The sequence below is a fragment of the Apus apus genome, chromosome 3 (genome assembly GCF_020740795.1).
Source record: "Apus apus isolate bApuApu2 chromosome 3, bApuApu2.pri.cur, whole genome shotgun sequence".
Classification (NCBI taxonomy): domain Eukaryota; kingdom Metazoa; phylum Chordata; class Aves; order Apodiformes; family Apodidae; genus Apus; species Apus apus.
In genome coordinates this window covers 43,176,291-43,204,264 of record NC_067284.1, presented here as the reverse complement: position 1 = coordinate 43,204,264, position 27,974 = coordinate 43,176,291, and the positions used below count along the sequence as shown (strand labels likewise).

Genomic DNA, 27,974 nt, shown 5'->3' with positions numbered 1-27,974 from the left:
ATAAAACTAGAGGCTGGTGGTTAATGCACTTTCCTGTGTAGAGGAAATATTTAAATTCTCTAAGGCCAAAGGACTTTGGAACCTGTGCAGAAACACAGGAAACGGATCAAGGACTTTAAAAACAGAAATAAACAACAGCCACTGAAAAACTTTCAGCACCTCAGAACTGGCAAAATGTATGCAGATTTTTTAATTTATTTTTTTAAAAAAAATTGGTGTGGAAATGCTCATGTCTGCTTTCTAAAATTCATTCCAAGTCCTTTATTGTTTCCAGCTGTACTGACTGAGCTGATTTAACCCAGGGTATCTATTATCCTTTCCCTCTTTTGAAAGTCTCAACCATAATTAATATTTTGCACAGTAACAGCAAATGTGACTATTATTTTCAAAACAAATGTAAATATTTATGGCCTAATATACCAAAATTGATCAATGATGTCAGGTAGCTAAGCTTACACACTTAAAGAAACCTGGTATTAAATACTGATTTAATACTCAGTGTTTTCTTCCTATGCATATCGAATGGAGCACTCACAGTGTGAATTACTGACTGCTTTTGAAAATGTAAACCTATCTGTCTTTCAACTCCCTAATTAGTATGCATAAAGGCAGCAGTATGCATTTTATTTAAGAGTTGCTATGCTTGCAATGCCTAGATTAAAAAATTTTGAAGATGTTATAAAGAAAAAAACCAAAACAAATAACAAAAGTAGAGGAAAACGAACTCTAAACCTGGAAGAGTGTTTTAAAAATAGCAATTAATTCTTTTTATGTTTAGATTTATTCTACTTTCAATTAAGACCATGTAGAAGAGATGAAGAAACAAACTTCTACAAAGTTAAGTTTATTTTGGGGAATTATGGCATAGCTTTTAACCATTGTAAGACTACTGAGTCTCTGTAATAATTACATAAATGAATCCTTCTTTCTTTCATACTATATTCCCACAATGCCTTGCCTCAAGTGCCATACACTTTCTATTTTTCTTAATACTTCCCCAGTAGCAGCCTACGAAAGGGCTTTTAAATAACCAAGCCAGCCTTTTTTTCTTTCCTCTTTTTTTTTTTTTTTTTTTTTTTTTTAAATTAATCACCTATAAAACTGCATATTCTCTAGATACTATGAAATGAGGATTGCCCCCATTTTGCATAAATTGCTTTTTTTTGTTATTATTACAAGGCTTATATGCTCAGCTCCTTGTTAACATGGCTCACAATAAAATTGAGTTTGTTCAGGTCACACTAGAGACTAACACTTGCCCAAAGATATTTCTGTGCTTATTGCCTTTTATCCCCAAGAAATCCTCCTCAATGAGCAATAACATTGTTAAATTTGCATCAAGTTCACCTGGGTTTGCAGTCAGGGGGCATTTTAATGTACTTCCTTCTCTTGGTTTCATGTGGCCCATAACTTTTACTTTCTAATTTCTTTTGGCTGGCTGACATCTCAGCAGGGGAGGAAAAAGAGGAAGGTTTTCTCCATCCATCCATCCATCCATCCATCCATCCATCCATCCTTCCATTCTTTCCTTCCATTCTAACCATCTGACAAACTCTCTGTCATCTTCAAGATTTTCTCCCTTTCAGTTCTTCCGTAATTTTGGTCCTGATTACTATTCCTGAGCAATGACAAGGGTTGAAACTAACCCACAGGCAGGGTTAAGGCCAGGTTGGATCCTGCTCAGAGGGGTACCTGCTTCTCCCACTTCTTGGTGGAGGGTGGTGGCAGGATCCAAGAGGCTGACATTTGCTTCCCAAAGGTTGGTGTGTCTCTGTGCTTGCCTTACACCATCAGAAGAAGAAATACAGAATGTCACCTAAAATAAAGAAGAATATAGACATTCCTCTACATGTGACTGCCTACAAAAGTGTGTTTCTTAATCTGTTTGTTTTGTGGTGTTTTTTTTTTTTTTTTTTTTTCTGTTTCTATTCTTGTAGCAATAAGGCCTTTAATTTTACTGACTTGTTACTCTGTTTTCTAATCAGTATCCTTGTTTAAACAACTCTCCTCCAATTCTGAAACTATTCTGTTACAGTAGCAATTCAGTCATGCTTAATATTTTGTGTGCTTTTCTCCAATTTTCCCCTTATTTACAAAATATTATATAGAAAAAATAATCCTAATTTTAATATGCATAACACTAAAATTCCTATCTCTCTCTCTCCTTGAAGCATGGAGTAAGAGCTAATCTCTTTCTGAACCAATATGTACTACAAGAAGAAAGTAGTCAAGTGAGAAGAAAAAAAATCTTGTTGCTCAAATAAGCAAGATATGGATATTCATATATTCAGAAAGAAATTCAGCAATGTTTTTAAAATGAGAGAGTTCTGGAAATTTTCCAGTTTTCTTCTGGCATTATTGGCAGGGGATATTTCAAAATGTTATTTTATCATCACAAATGCAAGTCATTATTAAACAGCACCCAGGAAGATAACTGAGCCAATAAATCTTGCTTGGTTCACTGTATGATGATTAGATCATAACAATATAAACAATTGTTACATTTAGTGATGATGTAAGGCAAATGTCCAAAAAATAAATCAGCCATGCATTTTACTACATTATCACCTTAACTAGTATAAAAAAAAAGTGTCTTGCTGCCTGAAATCAACACATGAAATACAGCTTATCAATAACTGTATCAATTCCCTAATCAACACTGCTTAGATCCGACAGAATAATGCTAAGCAATGCAGAAAAGAGGGCACACACAAAAAGTCACTCTGTAATATTGGGAAAGGAGGCATCCTACACTCAGAAGAAGGAGAATGGGAATGGGAAGAAGAAGAGAGGAGAGGAGAGGAGAGGAGAGGAGAGGAGAGGAGAGGAGAGGAGAGGAGAGGAGAGGAGAGGAGAGGAGAGGAGAAAGGCAGACAAGTGTCTCTGTAAATCTTTTCATTCACACATGGCAAGTGTGAAAAAGATATCCAAGCATCATTTGCCACATGCTCTGAAGAGGAACTTTTAAAAAAAGTTGTCTCTTTTTTGTCACATCCAAGAATATTACAAGTATGAGAGAAAAAAGCTGAAATCGGACAGTGGTACACAACAGATGGGATGAATTTCACTTTATTCATCTAATAGGAATGACAGTTTCCTTAAAAGAAGACTTTCTGCAATAAAGTTCTTTACAAAACCAAATACATGTATCTTAAAAATGCCCATGTGAGATGAGACTATTGCTAATGTTCCCACAAGACAGGGAATCGACCTCCAGAGGTTCAAGATAAATTGTCAAAAGTATCAGCTCACTTGTAAGTCAGTGCAAGAAGGCTGCAACCTGGCCCTATTCTGCTGGTCTCCTCCTCGGAGGGTAGCCATGAACTTCACCTACATCACCTCATCCCAAGTTATTTCTTTTTTCTTAGCCAAAAGAAGTGAATTGGGAGAAAAATGCACTTAGTGAACAACTGTGAAAACTTAAATTATGGTCACCTGCTCACCATCACCAGGAAGCATGTGGCAAAGGGCAGGAGAAGCCTAAGTCTTCTGTCTAGGTACCATCTTCTTCAGGGTAGAGTAGAAGTAATTTAAGGAGTTGCCCTCTCCTGCTGCTACAACATCCACAGCTACACTGTTTTAATGCCCTCACCAAGAGTCTGTTTCAGCACAAAGTCAGTGAACATGTTTTAAACTATCAATAGTGAATGGAACTCAGTTGTGGAGGCAGAAACCTCCAGCTAAGGATAGTAATGAACAGCTGGTGGGTAGTAACTGCTAAAATTGCTATACTGACTTTTGAAGCCTCAGGTGCTTTATTTTTTCCTTCCTGCATTTTTCTGCCTTAGCTGTCAAATAACTTCCATTTTTATCACATATGAGACAGGCGTCCTACAGAGATTAGCATACTTTTTTCTGTGTATTGCTGGTTTGTTCTCAGTGCATAGTCCCTCCTGTGCAGTGAATGAAGCAGAGGTCTGGAAAAAATAGTATGTAATCATGAACTAAAGACTGTGCTACAGTGCATACAAAGGGAATAAATTAGTGCTGCATTAGGTCACCCTAGTCCCTGGGTGCTCACCTTTCAGGAAAAAAAAAACCTGTCATTTCTCCATGCATCCCAGCTTTTTGTGACAGAAAGCTTGGGCTTGTAGGTAAGAAGCATTCTGTAGCATTCTCCTTTCTGTGTGGGAATGCAGAGAGGTGCACTGGAGCATCTCTGGGTCACTGCAGCAAAGGAGCACCTGGGCTGGCTCCTCAAGTGGCATAAGTCTTTTCTTCCTCTAAGGGTATAACTGAAACCAGATTGTGCACTACCTCATGTAGGTCCTACCAGGGAAGAGAAAGAAAACGCTTCACTGGGTAGAACAAATTATGAAACTAAAAAGAAATGCTGGACTAGAAAATGCCAGGCAAGAAAATGCTGGCTCCAGTTCTTGCTGATTATCCTTCTGCTGAGGCCCCCTACATTTGCCTTCATCAAGCCCTTGCCTCACCCTGCAGCAGTTCTCTCATGGGCTTCACTGCTTCTGCCATTTAAAAAATCTACCCTTTTCACTCTCCCCTGCCCATCGTGCCCCAGATTTTGTTCCCTGAGAAAGTTTGTTTGAGGACTCCTCCAACATTCATCTCTGTTCAAAATGATTCTTCACAATCTGTAGTAAATAGTGAAGGGAAAAATGCTCCATAAGCAGATGCCCATTCTATTTATGTTTCTGTATAATTTAGTCACAGTCCTTTTGCTCTGTGAAACTTGAAAAATCCACATTAATAACACATCTGTAGGGTTGCAGAAGTACATCTGAAAGTGCCAATTCACTTTTATTTGCACACCAGAGAAGGAAAAGGCCAGAGGCAATAGAACAAGACTGAAATTTTGTTTGCAGTTCAGTCTGCCCTTGTCATTTCAAAAGGCTAAAATTATGATTATTATTCTCTCACATGATGGATTTGTTTGTGTCCTGAATTGTGAGCTTCCTATTTTTGGCTTTTCCTGAGTTTTGTCATTTGCCTCCTTTGCAGAGTCTGATTGCAAAAGCTGCAGTATGCTCCCTCTGTGGAGCAATTACAAGAGTTACTAAATATTATGAACATGATCCCACAACAAATCTGGCACTTACACTTACACTGTGTAAGCTTGTTGCTTCTTTGTATGGGGAAGCCCTGAGGAAATTATGATAAAAGTGCCAAAAGAATATCTACCGATGACACCCGCAAAAAAAAACCCACACCAGTCCTCTAATGAAAAAGTGAGAAACATACTGAATAGAAGCAAAAGTCTTAATGCAATAAGCAATTCTAACAGCTGGAGGGTTAAGAAATGCATCAGGTATCATGGGACTGAAGATAACATTATGGAGATGGGAGAAGTGAGCAATGGATGAGTTGGAATGACTCATGTGTTTGCAAGCCCTGTTCCCTGTTAGTGCAGCTCTTACTCATACAGAGTTTCTCTTACGTATTCTTTGTTATTTTCGTTCATTTTAACCTGCAGGCTGTAAACACATTTGTTATGAAAAGAATAGAATTACACAAACTCTGTGTGAAGCCCCTGAAATCTTGCTACAGGAGTATTCATCACCTTCCTGTTGTCATCACAAAGGCACTGCACCATTTGTTACTATTAGATAACATGAGAAAGAGAGGAAAACAGGGAGGAAAAAAAGAGAGACACAACACAGAATGGAGTTGGGAAAATGGACAAAAGGCAGCAGAGACATGATGGTGGTGCTGGAGGACAAAGAAAAAAGAGGAGACATGGGCACAACAGGGCAATAAGACTCAATTAAACAACAGGCTTCCTTTATAAAAGTGTGTTTTCGCTTGCCTCACTATTTTTGCTGTTGTGATAAAGTGAGGCTTTTGAGTAATTCTGAACAGTGCCATGGCAGTGACTATCAGAACTGTCTCATGACTATTTTTAGCCAAATAATCCTCAGAAGTTCCTAAGTCCATTTTGTCAATTCAATGGGAATTTTAATTGACTATTAAAATACAGTGTTGCACAATAAAGACATTACTGTACTGCTGCAGAAATACCAGCAAATGTGCTGTCAACAGAAAAGGCAATTCTCTTCTGTGAGTTTATCAGAACTGCTACAACAGCATAAATAGCCTGGAGCAGCAGTAATTGAGGATAGAGAAGAGCTTTCCAAATATGCTTCTCCCCCAGCCATAAGCAAAACACAGCAAAAGTCCAATCATCGCAGCATTAATTTTACATGATTGGGCAGTTTCTCCCTTCCAATTTCTGCAAATGTAAGTGGTCATATTATACTGTGTGATACAGAATGACAGGCTGCACATGTATACAACACAGGGTAAAAATTATGTGACTAAGTAAAATTCTATATGATAATACTGCACACAATTCAGCCTCTTTGAGTGTATTTGTTCTCTTCCTGATTCCCAGAGCAAACATTGATTTAAGATGAAAGGATTTATATGTCTTCAGCTCTGCAAGCTCACAGGGGTGGACTGAACCCTAATTTCACCAGATCCCTGTCTCAGCTGATGGTTCCTACCATAGTAGGCTCCTCTGAACAACACCATGGGCAAGAATGTGCCTCACCATTCCCCATGAGTTCTCTCACTGCATGGGGAGATGTGACAGGCACCATGTCAGTGACAGCCTGTACCAAAGTCAGCTCATGGCTGAGGCCAGGGAAGCTCACTTGGCTCTTCAGCTGAAGTTGTAAGGAGACAACTGCGTTTTGAAGAAATTATGTATTCAAAAGAATGTGCATATCACAAAGTCACATTAATCAGCTGAAGTTGTACTTCTGAAAATCAGAAAAATAAAGCAGCATTTCTCCGTGTTATGTGTGTACTGAAGTTGTGTAAAGAAGCAAGTGACCTTCCATTTAATAATGAGTTTGCTCATTAGACAGCAAACAGTTGAGAAGAAAGTGTGGTAGACTGTCGATGAGCAGCATAAAGACCAATACTCAGACCAAAAGCAGGATGACTATTGCACACTGCTGCTGGTCGCAAAGGGCTTTATTAAAAACAAAAGCATATAAAGTAGTTCCTGAACAGGATGATTTTTAATTGTGTCCTCTTGGGAAAACTGTTCAAGGCAGACTTGCTTGCCTCCCTTATAGTCTAGAGGGACCTAACAAACTCTCAACAGATTCCCTTTGTTCTAATATGTGTTACTGTTGAGTTTCTGGACTCCAGTTAAGTCTTACTGACAAATTATGTTTAGCTGGATCTGAAACAAATGCAGTTTTACTGATGTATTTTTTACACAAAAATGAAATTAAACATATATATAAAGGGTTTAATGTGACAGCTTCTTCTGGCTCTACTTTTTTATAAGTCTCTGAGCATATGCAAGCAGCAGTTCAAAACTAGCAAATTATGGCCATTAAATAACATAACCTGCAATGTGCCTGACTACAGTGGGTCTGTGACCAGCCTGCACTGCCTTGCAACTCTCAGGAAGACAGGTTACTCATTTTCTTTGGTCTTTGTATAGTCCAAGGCTTCTTCAGTTCCAGGGGAGGAAGCAGGGCACAGCACTGCAATGCTGTGCTTTACACCCTTTCGTCATCTGCATTGTCTGTTCTACATATGACATAGGCAATGCATGAGGAAGACTGGGAAGAGAGAAATCCATAACTGTGGCAGCCAAATAACATGGGAAAAAAACCGCCAAACCCTGTAGGAGAAAACCTCTGCAGTCATCCAAACTAAAAACAGGAAGCACCAATGGAAAAGATGTAGCTTAAATTTTGATCCTGCCTCTGTGTCATTCCAGATTTTTTTCCTGGGCTAGCAGGGGGTGCTTCTGTCCCTTTGGGATTTACAGACTAACATCTGTAGCAAGATCAATTATTTATCACAAAAGATAACCAGAGGAGAAAGAGCAGAGCCCTCCTCTATCATCCCTGGCTTATTTCACAGCTTTATAGCTAGTGCCAGACAAAAAGCATGCACCAAGCAAGCAGTTCTCTTTCTCTGATGATTAGGCACCCATTTGGAAAGAAGCAAAAAAGGTTCCAGTGACTAGCTGGCAGAAAATGGGACAAAACACTCCAGCAGGAGGGCCTTGAAAGTCTTTGGTTTATGTTTCCAAAATCTCTATGCCAGGAGGTCTCAGTGTGACAGCCTGTAACTGGCCAGCTTCTACAGAAAACAGAGGAGCTTCTTTCACAGGCAGTGGCTGGGGGTTTGTTCCCCCCAGTTATCTGTTTGCTGTGATATGGTAACGATATGGGATGTTCCTGTAACATCCCATTGCTTTACATTGATCTCTCAGATGTTATGAAAGATGATGAAAGTAGCAAGATGAAAGGTAAAGGAAAAACTCAAAACAAGCTTATATTAAATATTAATAACTGGCAGTAATTAAAGAAAAAAAAAAAAGCAGTAGTGATTATGCTGTGTCCAAATAATTTATCTGCAGCTGCTTCCAGGAATATTTCTCCATAGATTTATGTTGCTGAAGCTGGAAAATGAGCAGTCTTTTTGGCCTGTATCTTTGGTCAGATTTGGTAGTTTATTTATCTGAAACATAGAAGAAGGCTAATGTGATGAAATGGGGGTAAAGGTAAGCTCTAAGCCTTATTTCTACTCATCACTAAAACCTTTAATGAAACTCTGTCTTCAGTAAAAGCCAAGATGGCATCTCCACAGTGCAAAACTTAGATTTCAACAACTAGACTGTTGTGACTGTTCCTTCAGATGTCAGATGTCTTCTGTGCGTTCATATAAGGAACTGAGCTCTAATTTTTTTTTCTTTCTTATAGATTAATTTTTTATATTATTTCTGCTGATTAGAACACACATTATTCTGATTGGCCATTGTTAAGTCTGCTAACCAAAATCAGTTTAGAAAGCACATGTTTAAAAGGTTGCTTTTCAAACCTAAGACGACAGCAAACTACAAACTTTATCTGAAGGCTTCTTGCATAAGAAAATTTATATCTATTTCATGCAAAACTTTTTTAACACATTGACTCTCTGGGAATTGCCATTTTTCCAATTACATAAAATGACATGTTTATCCCATTCTGCCTATGTTTCTGCAGTATAAATGTGGTTTTTCTTAACTGGTGTTATATACCAACACATGCAGAAGAATCACAAGAAGTGCCCCAGGATATTCTTACAGGTTAAGATGTGCAGAACTGCTGGATTTGAATCTCATGTCAGTGCTAGAAAACAAGATGTTCAGTCAGATCAAGGGTGAAACTCCAGTGTTAGTCTTCTGAGCCATAATAGCCCTCTCAAATTACAGAAAAACGCATATAATCCACCCTGTTAGTACTTCGAATAATTTTAATGTTCCTGTGAAGAAGTTTTCCCCCCTGATATGAAACATCAGTCCATAGAAAAAAAGCACAATTCTACTTCCATGGTGAACTTGTCAGTTTTTGCCATCTAAGAACTCCACTCAGCTTTGGACACAACAGTAGCCTTGTTAGGTTTCTAAGGCGCCCTAATTACATACATTTGAGATTGCAGAATGCTTTAATTTAAGCCAGCACACAATCAGATGCTGTGCTTTTGCAAATACTCAGAAACATCATCTGCCAGGATCAAGAGTAATTGAACTGATATCTATTGGGCTTTATCTACAGCTTTGCTGCATAATTTTTCATTTTCTTTAGAAGGCTTTAACACAAAGAGAGAACATGTCTAGAGTCCCACAGAGGTGTTTTGACATTAGGCTTAATAAAGCATGAAGAACTCATTAATAAATAATGTTCTGCTAGGTTAACAAATAAAGCTGAATGCATTCACAAGACTCAGAAGTAAATCACATCATACACGCAGCCGAACAACTTGTTAAAATAATTGCAAAAATGATCCCTTTTCGTCAGTGTGTTTGGCACAGCCCAACACAACATTGCACACATAAAAACCTCTGCAGCATATAAACATGCACCTCCAATTATAATGTTACTTGCCCATTTTTACTTGCACTCTACGAGCTTGAGTGGTTTGTAAACAAGCATTCATGAGAGTGACAAAGAGATATTTATATATTGTTAAGCTTTGCTGAGAGAGCACTGCTGTTTGGAGTCTCAAAGGAAAAGACCTCTTGTATTCATTGAGTTATGCATCATCCCATTCCTGTGTCAAAGCTACAAGCTTGATGCATTTTACTGCAGACACACTTGAGTTACAGCTTTCATGGTTGCGTCAATATTTCCATATGTCCTTATTTTCCAAGGTTAAACATTCTAGCAAGTTTTGAATCAAGGTCTGAAGAGAGCTTCTAGCTGCCTGGGGTCAATGACACAACTCCCATCAGCTTCAGCTATACCAGGAGTTCATGTAGAACCCAGAGTAGGATTGTAGCAACATTAGGATCTGGATTCACCCTCCATCGTGACAGCTTTCTCAGCTAAGTGCCTAAGTTGGGAGCTGAAGTCACCTTAAAATCTCTCTATAATCAATGCCAAGAGATGAATGCTTCCAGAGTGTGATTCAGATCTGGGCTGCTGATTACAGAATCAGCTTAAAATGAGCAAGTTCTCAATTTAGAGACTTCTGCTACGTGCTTATGCTTCCAGGCAGGAAAACTCTTCAGTCCCTCCAATGAGGCTGAGGAATGGATTGCACAGTTCAAGTTTGGGCCTGTGACATCTACAGATTTGGAGGGGGAAAACATTTCCTTATTTTATTTTTAGCTTATATTTGAGATATAGTCATATTCTAAATAAAGAAGTTATGGTATTCAGCAACAGGGGCAAAGAATCCAAACGCATGTTTTTAAGACTCTACCGCAGTTTCTATAAGCACAGAAATGCTACATTCCTCTGAGTTAGTTCACTGTTATTTGTAAGCAATGCAGCTCCCTTGGAATGAATACTGATTTAAGGAAAAAAAAAAAAAAAAAAGAAGCATTTCATGTCATCTATTTACTGAAAAAACAAACTCCAGCATATTTGGAGTGCTTATAAAAATGAGATTATCTTTCACACTTGACTGAGCTGCCAGGTTCCAAGAGTTACTGTGAATAAGAGGATCAGATGAAGACATAATATCTTCTGAAAATTATTTAGGATTTCTGTGATATATTTTATGAAAGAAATAGCTATTTATGTGGAGTAAACCTATCTTTTCAGAATTTTTTTTAAGAGAATATATTAAGAAAATAAAATTCAGATCCAGATCATTTTTGAGAACATGAAATGGCAAAGAAACAAAATTAATCTTTTCAGCTGGGCCACAAATGGGTGACGTTCATGTGACATTTTGAATTTTGCAAAATGGGAAAAAAAAGTAAAAAAACATTTAAATAAATAAATCAACAGATCTGAGCTGTTCAGAGATCTGAAATGCTAAATAAGAATCTGTGATATGAGACAGGAAGTAGAGCTGGATAAAGTACGTGGCCCATTTATTTTTCATGTTTTTCTTCTATTTACCGTTGAATACCATTTCCAAACTTGCCCATGTTCTCAGATGAGAAGTACAATATTGCTGAGAAACTTTCAGTGCCTGGTAAATGCAGAACACAAGTTTTTGGAGGTACCTGACTTGTGAGATCTGAACTGCCTGTGGAATATGAGAGTGAGCTGAATACACAGCTCAGCCAATACAGTATTTCTGGGCTGTGTGATCACAGGACTTCAAGTGACAGTCTCTTGCAAGCTAAGATACTTGTGAATCCTCAAATACTAAATAAACAATAAAGATTATTTTTTTTTAATTACTTTTTATCCAAATTCTGCTTGAGTTATGTTTCAGATATTTACAGTCTTCTAGGACCATGCTGATTATCCAGAAACATATGTAAAGACACTGACTTTTATTCTTAGGGACATAATTTAGGAATAACTTAATCTTACATGACACTGGACAGCAAAATTGCATCAGAAAGTTATATCTATACTATATTTTTACATAGTTTTAGAATGCTACATCTACAAGATATTAAAAGAGCAGCTATCCAAGTTTTGTTTATGGCAAGCCTTATGACTGTATGGGGGCACAGCTGACTCTTTCAAACAAGTTGTAACAGATTTTCCTTAGCAATATGTGTATATTGCCATTAGAAGGAATTACATAATACATACAGCTTTAAAAGGAAGTGCTTTATGGAAATAAAATACTATTGCTATTTCATTTTGACGTATGTTATTCGTGCTACTCAATAAGAAAGTCAGCTAGAACAATAAATCAAAAACTTCCAACTAAGGTTATTAAATTACTAATTCAAAAAGAAACTTGTGACTAAATTTTTGTAACCAGTGTGTACATAAATTTTTATATGTTTGAAATACTACAAGGTATTTGAAGCATTATGCAATAGCTGTTAAAGCGGGGATCACTTTGCTAGACCCAGCAAGACAACAGCTTCCTTGATCTCAATCAAGATCCCAGCATATTAATAAAGGAGGGGAAATGCCACCCTCCTTCAGGACAATGAGGAAGCACACAGAAAGCATTTGGCATCCTTTAGTATACACATCTTGCAGCTGAGTTTGTAATTCTATGTTAGGGAAGGGAGGAAATTTTAGGCTTGAAAGCAACAGTTAAAAATCTAGAAAATATGCTAACCAAACCAACAAGCATAAATTTCCCAAGTAATCCAGTGTTTTTAAGGCCATATTTCCTGAGAGTGTCCTAGCAGATCAAAGTATGCCAGCTTTCACTACACCTTCTTGAGAGCAAAGTGTTCACACTGCAGCTTTTGGTTTGCATACTCCAGGAGGCAGAGGCTGACCAGGAAAGTATTTTGGGGTGTTAACTGCCCCCAGCTGCACTGGGGCTGCCCATAGTAACTGAGCATTTTCTGTGGGGACAGCACAAGTAGATCCTAAACTGGACTGCCTGGCCAGTCATTCCTCAAAGGAGATGGATTACACAAACAATCAAACAAAAGAAATTCCCAGATTTCTGGAGGATTCCCCTGTGCCCTTTTAGCTGGTCAGACTGCAGTCAGGATTTATGATTCTGTCTTATGATTTGAGTACTGAAAATGGAGAAATTCTGAATTGTTCCCATGCCTTCTCTAACAAGCTCTTTCTTTTAAGTACCCCGCTAGGAATATACACACAATTTAGAAAAACAAATGCTTTATTCATGATAGCAATAAGTACAGCATGGCTGTACACATACCGAGTAGTAGTTTTGCATTTTTTATTTCATTCCTCCCAATAACTACATGTTCCTACAAGTGCCTCACAAACATGCACTGAGTTTTCTACACAGCTTTTAATGGAGAACATTTTAAATAGTTTTCATTAAGTGAATGAAGTTGTGATAAGCAGCACAGCTGGTGAGCCAGTGAAGAGACTACAAGGGAGGAATTATGAGGAGAAAAATGTTCTAGGAATGTGTTTTCCTTATGAGGACTAGAGATTAACCAATTAAGATTAGTCCTTCAGTTCATATATGCAGAATATAAATAGAAAATAAACAGTGTGACATGAGTACTGTCTGAAAACATCTTTGCTTTTGAGATAGCAATTTCTCTGACAAGTATGTACCAAAAATCACCAGTAAGAAAAGAAAAAGATAAAGATCTGTGTTATCATTTTATTCTTACTTACTATTGAATGTGAACTGGAGGATGCCCAAGAGAAATAGTTATAGGAGCATGTCTTACTTGGGTCATGTTGTGACCTCAGAAAATTCAGGGGAATAAACTGCAGTTGACTGGTTACACCAGCAAAAGCCTCATGATTGAGGCCTCAGGATGCCTTTTTTTTTTCTTCTTCTTTTTTCTTTTTCTTTTTCTTTTCTTTTTCTTTTTCCTTTTCTTTTTCTTTTTCTTTTTCTTTTTCTTTTTCTTTTTCTTTTTCTTTTTCTTTTTCTTTTTCTTTTTCTTTTTCTTTTTCTTTTTCTTTGTCTTTGTCTTTTTCTTTGTCTTTGTCTTTTTCTTCCTCCCTGTTGAAGGAACTGAGAAAAGAAAACAAATGCTGCCAGGAAGAAGGTCCAGGATTTTGACATTGAATACCAGGAGTTTTACAGCTGTTTCTCCTCCATAAAGGTGCTTGTAACTTTTCATTAATGTTTGGGACCAGGCTTGAAGACCTGTTCCATCCTGAAATTGGACTCCAGGTTCCCCAAGAAGTGTTGCTGTACTTTCATGACGTGTCACATATGCTTTCATCCCTACCCACCAGTTATTCATTCCTATAGCATAATACTATTGTGTCATGACACTTCACAGATGAGGGAGGTTAGTATGACCTCCCAGAGTTTAAATCTCCTGTCTTTCACCTTTCCCCTATTGAAAGTAGAAGTCTTAATTTCAGCAGATGTACAGAACCTGTGAAAGTCAAACTCTTTTTTGAAAGGATTCTGCAGTGTGTGCAGACCCTAACAACTCACCGCATAAACAGAAGAGCTGCATTGTGCCACTCTCAGATGCCTTCTTAGTTCAGAGGGTTTCAAATTCTTACTTGTAGAAGCTGTCCATTTGTGGAAAATGACAAAGTAATCATGGATACCAAGAGATCCAAAACAACTGTACCTTTGAGAACATGATTAGTGCTTCCTATCCAAATGCAAAGAAGAGCAGTTCAGGAGTAATGCCCTGGGTACAATGAGTTAGGTCCTTAAAATGTACGCAGAGATCTCTGGGCCTTTTGCTGGGTAGCATGGAAGAGTTGTCTAGACTTTATTTCATTTTTTACTGCCTCATTTTCTAAGCTCCATGAAAAGCTAAGACTGAAAAAACGTGTTGCAGATGCTTTTAATTGGAGTCGGAAGAGTTCTTGGTTCATTATCTGGGGCCATGGCTGAACAACATGCTTATCCCTGCCTTTTTCCAAGGATATGAACAGCCTCATTGCAAACTAATGTTTAAAGGCATGCACCCAGGAATCTAGCTCAACTGGCTGTCTGGATAATTTCTGTCTTTCAACCAGTATTGTCTGGCTCCCATCCAAGTTGAATCTCAGCCAGATGCTCTTCTCCAGGAGCCCCTTTCCTCTAGGCAGTGCAACATCTTTGTGATGGCTCTGGTTACATCTGTGGAAAATGAGATATACACTTGGGTGTCATCTGCAAAGCTTGTAGCAGCTTAGACTCTCTCTGAACAGTTTTCTGGAAGTATTGGAGAGGGATGTAGAGAGAGGATTTATAGCCCTATGGGCAGACTGCAGGTGCAAGATACTGGGGAAAAAACCCCATTATTTTACTAGTGTTGTTTTGGGGTCTTTTTGAAACCACTTTTTTTGTCTGCTAAGTATACAAGATTGGGATATATTCACTTAGCATTTAAAGGAAGAAGACAAATAAATAATTCCTTATTCATATCTGAAATTAAAGCATCCTTGCAAATTAATACAGCCACAGGAAGCTGGATTAATAATGGTAACAAGTGGAAACATGGTGTGCAATATAAAACTCTGGATAAAACAGATAGAATAAGGGCTATTGTTCCTTACTGTCATATATTTTGGCCACTATGTATTTTACATTTAATTTTCTGGTGCAGAACACATTACCGAAAGAACAGCTTTACTTGATAATTTTCTTGTTTGGTAGAGCTGATGTATTAAAAAAGGTTAATGTACTAAATTTACATTTTTTGACACTGATTATTTCTTTCTCCAATCTCTCCTTCCTTATTCTTAACCTCTTTAAAGTGAAATTATATAAAACAGGACTTCTTTTTGACAGTTTTAGTCAGAAACCCTTACTTTCCCTGCTGATTTTCATGCTCTACAAGCTTTGCCATCATAAACCACTTTGCATGTATTAAGAAGCAGCATTATATTAGATGAGGCAATTTAAGTGTATCCTATTTCACTTGGTGAAACTAAGCAGCTTTGCATTATAACTAAGTTGAGCTAATGAGAATGTGCTTGAAGCGTGTGTTACCTGGAACAGAAGTTAGCTAGTCACTCAACACTGCAGCCTATGAGTTTGCAAAACTATGGCAGGAATCCTGCTGTGAGGCAGATAGGAAAATTATTATAATCTGCATTCCTAAATTGAATGAGTATTTTGCTCAGCAGAGGCTTCTTGACTGCAAATAGTCTGAAATTACATCCTGCTGTTCAAAATGCATTTTTTCAAAGTGAGTAAAAGTGCCCCCATTTTCTTAAAGAAAATATGTTTTAAATATTATGGGAGTAAAATTATTGAGAAAGGGAAAGTCCTTATATATCACTCAATTCCTCTTGTAAAAAACTGATTGATATTTAAATTTTTGATATCAGGGACAAAGTGTCTAGAATTCATGATTTTATACTTTTATTTTAAATATTTAAATATAAGATTGATAAAGCTTATTATCATATCACCCTCATCACTTTATTACTGAAAAAAAAAATGTTTACAAGTTTCATATTTTGTACAGAAGAATTTTGTCAGAATCAACTGACAGATGTGATGCTCAACATACTAGTAAGCTAAAACTCATATGCAAAGTATCCAGAAGAAAACTATACAAAAATGAGCAAAAGACTGTGAACCAGTGTGCTGGTTTTAGGCGGGAAAGAGTTAACCTAGTAGCTACTATAGTCCTGTGTTTTGGGTGTATTATGGGAACAATGCTGATAACATGCTGATGTTGCTAAGTAGTGTTTACACCAGTCAAGGATTTTTCAGCTTCTCATTCCCTACCAGAGAGAAGCTGGGAGGGGGCACAGCCAGGACAGCTGACCCAGACTAGCCAAAAGGATATTCCATACCATATAGATGTTATGCTCAGAATATAAGATGTGGGAAGTTGACCAGGGGCTGCCACAGCTTAGGAACTACCTGAACATCCATCAGTGTGTAGTAAGCAACTGTGCTGTGCATCTCTATTTTTTTTAGAGTAATTTGTCATTATTATTATCATTATCATAGTCATAATCATCACCATCTTCCTTTTCTGTTTTATTAAATTCCCTTTATCTCAACCCATGAGTTTTACCTTTTTCTTTTTTTCTGATTCTCTCCCCCATCCCACTGGGGGGCAGTGGGCAAACGGCTGCGTGGTTGTTTTAGCTGTCTGCCAGTTTACATCGCAGCTAGCAAGCAGGCAAGGGGAGTAAACTTCTCCCACAAGAGTGGCATGGAAAACATAACTCTATTCATGTAAATTCTTTACCGCATTAAAGCTAGAAATGATAAAAAAAAAAGGCCTGGGGATAATATTGGAGGTCATTGTAATTTGAACAACTGTACTGTAAATACTTTGTGTTGCATCCTGCCTGAAAGTCCAGATTGGAAGAAGAGATGGCTCAGCTTACCCTACTCGAATTCTGTGTCCTTTTAGTAGTGACCAGGGAAAAAGTTAAAGGAAGATGATGGAACAACTTTTATGAATATCAGCACTCCACAAATAGAGTCAGAAGAGACCCCATCTTTGCAACACTTGGCTGTGTGCATGTTTGCAAGTTAAACAGAGCAGGGCTAATTCTTTTGCCCAGAGTGTGGGTGACCCAGTCTCTCCATCCCAAAACAAGGTGGCCATATTTTTAGCTGCTTCCTGGAAACTGTCCCTGCCCCATACTGCTCTATCCTGGCACTGTTTGGGATTGTAAGGCAAAACCATGCTAGGGATCATGTGAACAGATGTGATGGATGAGCTGGAGCCACAGATCAAACTCATGCTCAGGCCCTATTTTGCTGCAATAGGTAGATACAGCTTTTGGTCTGCTGATGAGGTGTAATAGTTGAGAGGAAGATGTGGTTACTCTTGTGTAAAAAATGATTCTCAGGAGACCTAGCAAGTCAGGCAAAGGTGATGACAAGGGCAGAGACACATTTTAAAGACAACCTGTTTTACTGGAACTTAAGGGTTCTGAGTTGCAGTTCTGTTGCTTTGCATTAGGATTCACAACTCTGACCTACTTCTGAAATGGTGGATAGGTCACTTCTGTTTTTCCTTCTCACAAAATACATCTGACAGATGACACATTTTTTCCCCACATATTAAATCAACCTCCAAGACACGCAAAGGCAGAATTCAGTGTTCCCGCTGTTAGGAGACTCTCCTCCAAACCTCTGGGAGGAAGTTGTAACTGGTGTTGTTTTGGTGTTTGTTTTTTTTTCTGTTGTTGCTGTTTTTTTGGTTGCTGTTTTTTTTTTGGTTTTGGTACTTCTTCATTAAATGCACAGCATTTCTTTTTACTTAATATGCTTTGTATCAGGGTAATTTCTTACTTACACTGCTTAAGCTTCTGCCAGCCTTGTGGGTAAACCTGGCTGCACTTGTGTTCCTGCAAAAGGTAAAAGTCAGCAGTAGCAAAATTTGTCATGGAAAATCTGGACAGCTACACTGGATTTGTAGCCAGTCAGATAATTTAGCTCAATCTTTTTGATTGGCACTGTTTACATTTACATATCCATTATCTACCAAATGAAGTTTGTTTTCCAGTCTATCAAATAACGGTTGTAACATTTGTTGTGGCATAAACTACAAAAACCAAAATTTTTTTTTTGCGTAATTTTCCTCCCATATTTATATATTGATAATAACGAATGTGTGCTTTACTAACAATACTGTAACAAAAAAGAAAGATATATAGGATCTTCTAGCATTATATATCCTAATATAGCAAGACTGTTAAAACTTATACTGAGTTTGCAGAACCCACACCCTATATGTTATATATATTTAACAGTCCACACAAACACATATTACAGAAATGCCCCAAGCATGCACACAGGCATGCAGTGCAAGGATATGGAGTTCACAATATTTTTGACATTTGAGCTCAGCAACCATGTGAGATTATTCACCTCTTAGTATATACACATGTATAAAAGATGTAATATTATTAAAAAAAAAAAAACCACAGTCTACACATTAAAGCTAAAATATATGCCCTAATATGAATTTTACTTTCTTGGAAGATATTTAGGCATTACAGTGAGGACACCCCACAAAAGTAATGAGCTCTCCTCCACATGGAATTATTGCAACTACTCTAAACTTCTTCTTTTAAATGGAGTCTGTATATTTATATTTATGTTCTTGCTCCTGCTGAACTATATTAAAAAAACTCTCAGTGACTTCAACAGAACTTATATGAAACAAAGCTGTATTGTTACTTCTTTTTTTCTCACCTCCTATCTGGAGTAGACATTTGGTGCCAATGGGGAAACAATTCCTTTTGAGGATGGTAGATATTTTTGTCTTCTATTTATTTTATACAGGGAATAGGCATTTAGAATGAAACAGAAATGTGAGCTAGAGTAGCAGACAGAGAGAGATTGATTGTAAAGCTATTATTCAGATGACATCACTAGAATCCCTCCACAAAAATGAGACAGCAGAACTCTATTTATGTGGTTCTAATTGCATCATGTTTGAGCTCCATCTGTTTTAGCCAATTGGTTTCCTGCAACCATTTTAATAAGTTGTGGAGAAGTTTAGGAAGAACAAATAGTATTTGTAAAACTAATTATTTTATTTTAATGGCCAAATCAAATGAGGTTGACAGAGTAAAACTGAAAATATTTTTGCCCTCTCCTCCTCCAAACCCAGACAGAGCAATGATAATGAAGAATATTCTGCAAAAAATGAAAAACAGATGGCAATCATAGTAAAATCAAGGTTACATGACTGTTCACTTCTCTACAGCACATAAAGTTATCCACATAATTACAAACATAATTTTTTTTCATAATGTTATGATTAATGCCGAAAATCCTGATGTATCTTTTTGATCTTGCTACTTTCCTTGTCAGTTACGTGTTTGAGACATGGCTCAATGTGCACATATGCCCACACAAATTCCACCACCTTTCTGACCATGTATCTGTTTGCAGAACTGTTTCTTCTACATTTTCTATCATACCACAGAACAATTATGTCAGTGAGTTGACCTCCTTATCAATGGTGATTTCCTGAGATGGCAGGGTGGTGACAGACAAATATCCATTGACTATATGACATTTTAACAGAAATCAAGGCATAGTAAAAGCATTTTATGAAAATCTCAGAGCTTCCAGGAAGTGAATAGCTGACATTAAGAAGAAATTAATATTTTCCAACACGTTATGCATGTCTTCAGCATTCCCCTGATGCCTGCATACAATCCAGAACAACTAAGCACACATGTGGACAAACACCTACCCCCTCATCCCCACTGACTAAAAATGAGAACCACCTCGTGAACAGAGCTAGAATTTGTATCAGTCATAAATCAGATGAGTGTGATTGAAATGCAGTAAAATCAAGCTTAGAAGAGACACCACAAAAGTGGCCAAAGGCAATCAAGCTCAGAGTAAATGTAGTGCCTTGCTCTTGTTGCCCAGCAAGTCATTCAGAGGGCTTTAGTTTGCCTCAGATCACTAAGTAAATTTATTCTGTGGAAGTTAAAAGTGTGATCTCAACTACATATTTGGTGTCAAGCACCATTTTATCCAGCCATGGCTATGTTTAAGCAACAAATTGAAACATATTCTGCACTTCTAATGGTTGAATGAAACAGTTCTGAAACTTCAGGCTTTTAAGGAATGCACTAACCTTTGGGTCCTTATGCACATCCAGAAAGCCCAGTACATCTACTTTTGATGAAGAACATTCAGGAAGAATTTAGCTCATCTGTTCCAGTGTTCAGTCTCAGGAAGTCTTCAGAGTTTACTGAAAAGATGAGTTGAGGCATAAAGCAACTCCAGGTATGCAGGTGGAAAGATCAGACATCTCTGCTGAAATGGTGTGTAATTCACTGAGCCTGTTTGAAAAGAGAAGACATTTGCTGCATATTTGAAAAACAAATAAACCCCAAAAATGCAAACAAAACCCCCAAAACACAACAATAAAATGAACACTCAAGTTTCTCTCTTTAAGACTGAAAAGAAATTTTTGTGCAGTAGGGCCCCAGAAGTAGTACTTGCCAGCTCAAGATTTTGGAAGTGCTGTCTCAGTATCTTGTAAACATTGGCAGCCTGGGATCTGGAGCACAGGTAAAGGAAGGGGAAGGAAAATCTGTTTCACCTTAGTAAGCCCCAAACACAACCAATCCAAAATAACAGAAAATTGCTAATTACACGTATTTTAAGTAGGCTCCAGGAAAAAGCATGTTAGATCTTTACTGGCAAGAGGTGATGCTACACATGCTACTTGCTACTCCACTGCCTTTTATGCTTGACATTGACCAGAAATGTATTTTACAGCTATTTTGTAAACCACTGGAAAAACTACTTTTATACTGAGAACATTGCCATCCAGAGAAAATGCTAATAGTATTTAGTGAGAACTGCTTGACTGTTCTTGCTATTTTTCTATTTTATTTTATGTTTTTTTTTCAGAATCTATCTATGCTTCCATGTTGAAGAAATACGACACAGACACAACTGTGAAAATAGTATTTAATAGCAAACCCTGTACTACACTTTCTAGCTTTAGACATGAACATATCTACTTTCTTTCAAAGTAAACCAAGCCCCAAGGAATTTGGAATACAGTTAAGCCCTCAAAATCATCAATACCAATGTGACCTGCCAAAAGAGATCAACTCTGCAATTATTCAGAAAAAAAATACTTCTGAGTGGAGAAGCAGAATTAAATAAAAATGTTTCTACAGAAATACTACAAATAACGACTGGCTTGAGCATGTTACATTATGGTCTGAGTCTAACAACTGCAGATGCCTCTACATACTTGCAAATAGATTGTTTTGTTGTATGTCTGAGGCACCAATAGAAGAATGTAGAAATGTACAACACAGAAACTGCAGAATCTGATATAAGCCCAGGAAAATAACAGCCATCCTCTCCTTGCAGTGAAGTGCTTATTTCATTACTTAATTTTCATCTATATTACATAAACCACTTACTTGGCTCAAGAGCAGGTTATTTCTGACTGCTGTCACCTGTACGATACATGATTTACAATTATTTGTTGTTCCATCAGAAACATTTATTTCTTAATAATTTATCAGATAAATGGCTTCTGATTGAGCAACTTAAAACATGTAGGCAAATCAGTGGCACAAGAGCAGCATATTATAATGACAGAAGAATTTGAGCTCATACATTAGACTGAACTGATAATGTCCCGAAAGCCCTCTTTTGATAGCTCAGTTTCATAGAGTAAATGCTCAGTTGAAATAACCAATAAAACATCTCAACTACTGCTCTGTGAAATCATGCTAGTGCCACAACCAGTTTATTTGAAACTGAATAGGTTGGGTCCAGAAAACAAACAGAGAAACAATCTCTACAAAACTTCTCTGCAGGTATACAACCTCTTCCTGGAAATCAGATTAATAGTCACATGAAGCAGACAAACAAACTCTTTTCTCAGATATGTGAATGGGACTTTGGAAATCAGAAGGGTCCAGTTCCTTTCATATCAGTGATACTTAGAGATACAGATTGTAGCATTAGATCCAAACAGTGTTTGCCATTACTCGTGTGTGTGACATAGAGAGCGAGGGAAGCAAATGCAGTAAGTCCCTGACAAGAGAGCTCTCAAAGGCTCTGGACGTATCACAAATGAGTCATGCTTTGAGTTACAGAGTTTTCCGCTAAGCTGATCACAGGAAAATGAAATGTATTCTAAAGGCTGTATCTTGACAATCTTCACTCACTACCTTTGAGGTTTTAGACAAAAGAAGGGAGAACTGAAAACGCTTTTGGAGGAAAGCTACATATATACATTTTCCCTCTTCCTATAAGTGCATTACATGAATTAAAGAACTTAAAACTTTCCAGGGCAGTAAGTGCAGGACTCAAGCTCCTGAAGAATAATCTTGCTGAAAATCCTATAATTTTATAAGCATTCTACAATTGCAGAATGGAGTGGTTTGCCAGCAGGCTTAAGAAGACTAGTCAATAACATGTTGACAGTATGTAAATTTACTTACAAAATGGATATTACTCAGCGTAAATGTGCACACATATTCTGCTAAGAATAGATTATTTTCAAACTTAATAATAGATACCATTTCTCTTTTGTTATTTGTTGAAATATCATATTGATTATAAACAATAATTTTCAGGAATGACAGATCTACCAATAAAAGCCACAATTCAACATGGAATAGATGTAACTATCAATATATGTAATTATATATAATGATCACAACTGTCATAAATTTATTTACTGTGAACAGACTAAATGAAGACATATGAAGTGAAAAATCAAATTAAGTGCGGTAATGTAATGATTGTTTTTCTTATTTCATTTCTAATTGAACTCCTTCTTGTGTTAATGAGAACACTGTGGATTTTTGCTCAGTGAGTGTCCATTTTCAATGCGCATTTACCTGCTCTATCCTCAGGTAGATTAGATTCTTCAGCCAATGTCTCCTTTCAGACTCCACATCCAGGCTCCATAGGGGTCTCCATGCCCCACAAGAAGGCAAAAAGACATGCTAGATCTCATGATATTTAGTTCTTTCATGGAGTAGGATTCCTTTCAACAGACTGATTGCTTTTCTTGTAAGGGTGCTAGTATCAACACTATTAGCCAATAATCACTCTTTTTGCACAAACCCCCCCACTTTTAGCTGCTTTCTTCACAAGCTAGACACACTCAGACATATCCAGGGACTTTATCAATAGAAAAGAAGCAAAAATTTTAGGCATCCAATCAGATCCTGCATGTAAAGCTACTTGTTACGGTCCATGAATTGCTGCTGGGTGCTGGTCATCTGAGTCTTCCCACTTGCCTTATGTTTGCACTTGGGCTCCCTTTTGAAATGAGCTGGTTGATTCTCTACATGTCCTGGGCATCCCCGTGGCCATAGTTCACATGGACATCACCCCCCATGTGTGGTAGGGACTAGGCCTTGCCAGGCTTAACACCTCCTGACCTACAATTTGAGTGTAACTCAGCCAGCTGTGGTCTTCACATACTCTCACGTGCCCTTACAGTGCATCTCCTGCCTTTTCTCCATTTAGTCAGTAGAGACACAAGGACTACACAACAAGAGAGTAACCAATTGATGTAGATGTTCCTCTCAAGTAAGAGAGCAAACTCCTTACTCAGCCACTTGATGAAAGCTGATTGAATTCAAAGCGAAGGATATTGTCTCTCCTGAGACACTCTTCAAGAGGAGTCACCTGCACTGCATAAAGGTTTGTACTGTTCCAGGCTGAGCCGGTTCCCACTTCGAGCAAGAGCAGCTGGACACTGCACAGCTGTGTGGCTGCACCACTGTCCAGTATTGTGGACTCCAATGGATAAAAATTATAAGTCAAGGCATAAAAAAAAGTAAGATTTGCTGAACCTTACATTTGTGTTTTTTAATAATGAACTTCAGTTGGCTTACTGGTTTCATTCTCTGAATCTGCTCAATGCATAATTTTTTGTGTTTCAAATACAATGTGAGAAAACCTTGAAAAAAAAAAAAGAAACTACAAGAGTGTCCTGATTCTAGAAAGGCAGAATTTGAAAAGAAATATTCAAGTTTAAATTATTTTTTTTAGTTCAGAAAATAGCAAGCAACTAAACACTTGTACATTTTAAGAAGTGACCTCCTCTTTCTTCACACATGAAAGTTTCTCTCAAATAACACACAGAAACTGCTCACGTGCATACACCTGGGCTGTTGAAATGTAAAATATCATGAGTTAGATTAAACCATGACATCTAAATCACATTTGCTGATTCAACAGAGTGAGACAGAAGACTCTGTATCTCAAAGCGTAGAAGTTTTTTTCTCTTTTACTTATCACTGTGACCTCTTCCAATAGTAACTACCCAAGGTAATTCTAAACATCAAATATCTTTCAGACTAAGACCTGATGAAAAATACTTCATTGCTTGGTTTTAGTGCTATTTTGAGCCCACATCCAGATACTATAAATTAATAATAAAATAGTTAATGTGCATTCTTCTGAGCATTTCACATCTCAGTATTTTGAAAGAAACCTATGTAAAAGTTAAGGTGAATAAGAAGAAGCCAATTGGCTGCATTTCCTTCTAAAGACTGCTGTGAAGCCAGCATAGAGAGCAGCTTTAGCTGCTTCCGTGGCTGTCCTGACAGCAAGTGTCAGGGCTGCTCTGGCAATTCCTAGTCAGAGTCAAAGCGGTTCTTTACTAAAACAATGAATTTGCCATGAATGCTATGAAAAGACATTATAATTATAATTCATAATCATGTGACTGGGGACAGAGAAGAAGAAAAAAGAAACACCTGCAATACCTGGGGTTCTCACTTGCAGACATTTCCACCTCTTGACTTCCCTCTGCTCCATGAAAAGAGTTTTCAAAATAGCTTAAAATTTCGGAGTCTATGGCATCTGTCCAACCCTGCCAATCAGACTGCCCCAACTTCTAAGAAGCCAAAGCTTCTAGTATTTGTGTCTCTGGGGTAAACCTTTCTGACAGATTGCCTTAGGGCAGTAGCATTGGGAAGCCCTCCAGCACAGACCTGCAGAGCTGACCACACATTCCAGGAACTCTTGATGAAATCTGGGAGGAATTTCTATAGATTGCTTCTTCGACCTGCCACATATGTATGAAGCACAATTACCCTCAGGGAAACAACCCTCCATTCTTGCAAATTTTGACATGCCACTTATTACCTATTCAGCTGTTATTCAAAATATGGGAGACGTGAAAACGTGTCACGATGACATGACATGTCATGACCACTGCACTGCTGTGTACATCTGCAGCTTTTCAGTTCCATGTTAAACCCTGGTTGCATGATGGAATGCATTTTCAAACAGCTCAAAAAATTGCCACCAAAAAGCTGAATACAAGCAACCTGTATTTTAAAAAAAGAGACCTTTTTCCTTTTCAACTCAAATTTGAGTGTGATAAAAAGCAACTTGGACTATTTGCATCAATGTGTAATATTGGCTGGTAAACATACTGTGTTAGTGTGTCCAGATTTCAAAGTAAGAACAAACGTCCTTGTAGGAAATGGTTCTTCACCACATAAGTCTAAACAAAATGCCTTTTAAGTTAACTGTCAGGCAAAAAATGTCATCAGCATTTCATGCTGAATAACGTGTTACTACGGTGTCAAGCTAGTGTAGTGTGTCTACACTAAGAAAGTTACAGCAAGTTAAAAAAATTCTCATACTAAAATGAAATGTGAAATGTGCAGTGAATCTCTTGAGACAGTAGTCTGAAATAACATGGTTCTGCTGTAATAAATGTTTAAAATGAAAAACAGGAATAAAATAGTCATGAGCAAACTTTCTCAAATTATCCATTAACAGTGGTATGTATAACAAACAAAACCTCATTTATACCTGAGTACTATTCAAAGTGCCACAAAAGAGCATGTATATACCTCTAATCCATCGCATTCCACAGATACACAGTATATGCCATATGTATGCATCACATACAATTTATATGAGTCCTTATGCACCAACTCTGCAATAGTTCAATACAAATTGCTACCTGGGACAAGAGTCACTGCTCTACTAATGTAAATTTAACATATTAGCACAACCATCCAGCCAGTTAAAGAAGCTGAAGCTCTGGCACATGATATACAGAAATGGGTCAGCTTAATGAGGAAATCACTAGTTCTTAGAGGAAGTAAATAGTGACCTTCCTCTTGAGGAGAGACCCCTTCCAGCAGACACAAGATCAGTGTGAATTTTCTCAGTGGGAGATCTGTTTTCCATGAGAGCCAGAAGAAAGAACAGCCACTGGGCCAGCATCCATGCCTGTGTGCAGAGAGATGCTCCTCTACCACACTAACATGAGAGACAGTGAAAAGGGGTACAAAGAGTGGCTGGAGCTATGACACTACAGTCACAGCCCTGCAGCAGGGGCACACCGTGCTCACAGGGAAAGGAAGGCTGCAACACATGCTGACCCTTGGCAGCTTTCCCTGACAGTGAGAAGACAAGGAGGGCCAGTAAGACTTGTCCATGCTCATCAGCACATTGCAAACTCACAGTCCTGTCCAAAGATTTTTTGAATGCATTGAAAGTACCTGTATTTAAAAGGAGGCATTTATTATGAATATATTTCTCATAAAATGTGTATTTTTTGTTCACATGTATTTAAATACAGGTATTCCTAACACTAATAATTTCTGGGCAGAAGGAAGAGAACAAAATCAGCATATAGTATGATAAGTGTGATGGAAGTTCTTTGCTTCAAATCCTGAATATACATGAATATCAGCTGCTCCGTCTCTTCAGAGCTGTTTACTACATCTTATCATGTAGTGCCTGATACAATCTCTAAGTGGGAGAAAAGAGCTGAAAAACCACCATAACGGATTCTTTTATGTCATGAGTGCTCTGTCTTTCCTGATCTTTGAGCTCAAGTTCACAGGCAAGTTCTTCTTTAATTTAATGTTATGTAGTGTGAGGATAGCTGCATATTTGGTCCTATGTCTTATTCTCTTAACTGCAGCTTCCAAATATTCCAGATATCTGGATTTTTTCAAAAGAGGTGAGAAAAAACACCAGAAAACCCATTACTGAAGCATACAACATACAAGGAGAGGACGAGAGAACTGGATTTATTCAGCCTTAAGAAGGGAAGGCTAATGACAGACCTTGCTGTGGTTTGCAGTCACCTAAGAGAAAGGTGTGGAGAAGATGGAACCATACTCTCCTCTATGGTGCACAGTGGCAGAGTGAGAAACACAGGTCACAGCAAGAAATTCTGAACAAAGTAAAGAAAGAAAATTTCACTTTGAAGGTGAAAAGGCCTAGAGAGGTTGTGGAATCTCCATCCTTGGAGATATTCTAAACTCAAGAGGATGAGGTTGAGCTACCTGCTATGTGACAGGCCTGATTTCAGCAGGAGGTCAGACAAGGGGCACCTCAAGGCTCCTCACCCCTCAGGTGACTCTGCTGAGATTCTGGTTCCTCTGATAGTTCAAACACTGCTCGCAGACCTGTTTCTCACAAAACACTGGATATTGTAAGGAGGAAAGAGTTTCTTATCCTTCTGAGTGAAATCCACACAGCAGTACTTCAAATCCCAAACCAGATTGTATGCTCATCACCCAAAGAGTCTCAGTCCCGTCAGCTTTCCAGAGGAAGTGCAGCCTCATACAAACTTAACTTCACAGACTGAGCTGAAGATGCACAGGCTGCAGAGAGCAGTATATACATTCTCAATGTAAGTATCTGTTACCTTTGACTATTAAAGTAAGTTTATTTCTCATTTGGGAATGAAGCACAGACCAATTAGAAAATGAGGCAAATGTCTCTCCTGGACCACTTCCTCTCCTCAAACT

General features: G+C 37.9%; 1 protein-coding gene across 3 annotated transcripts in view; it reads right to left on the bottom strand.

The window, feature by feature from the left end:
• The window catches only part of HS3ST5 (heparan sulfate-glucosamine 3-sulfotransferase 5), a 192,238-nt gene that overhangs the window by 70,154 nt on the left and 94,110 nt on the right, over positions 1 to 27,974 (bottom strand). For 2 of the 3 annotated variants that reach the window (XM_051614134.1, XM_051614137.1), the window contains exon 2: positions 20,324 to 20,531. The gene's annotated coding sequence lies outside the window, so the exon portion shown is untranslated. Of the gene's footprint in view, positions 1 to 13,454; positions 13,475 to 20,323; positions 20,532 to 27,974 lie in introns of those variants that run through there. The other variant, XM_051614140.1, reaches the window with a different exon arrangement.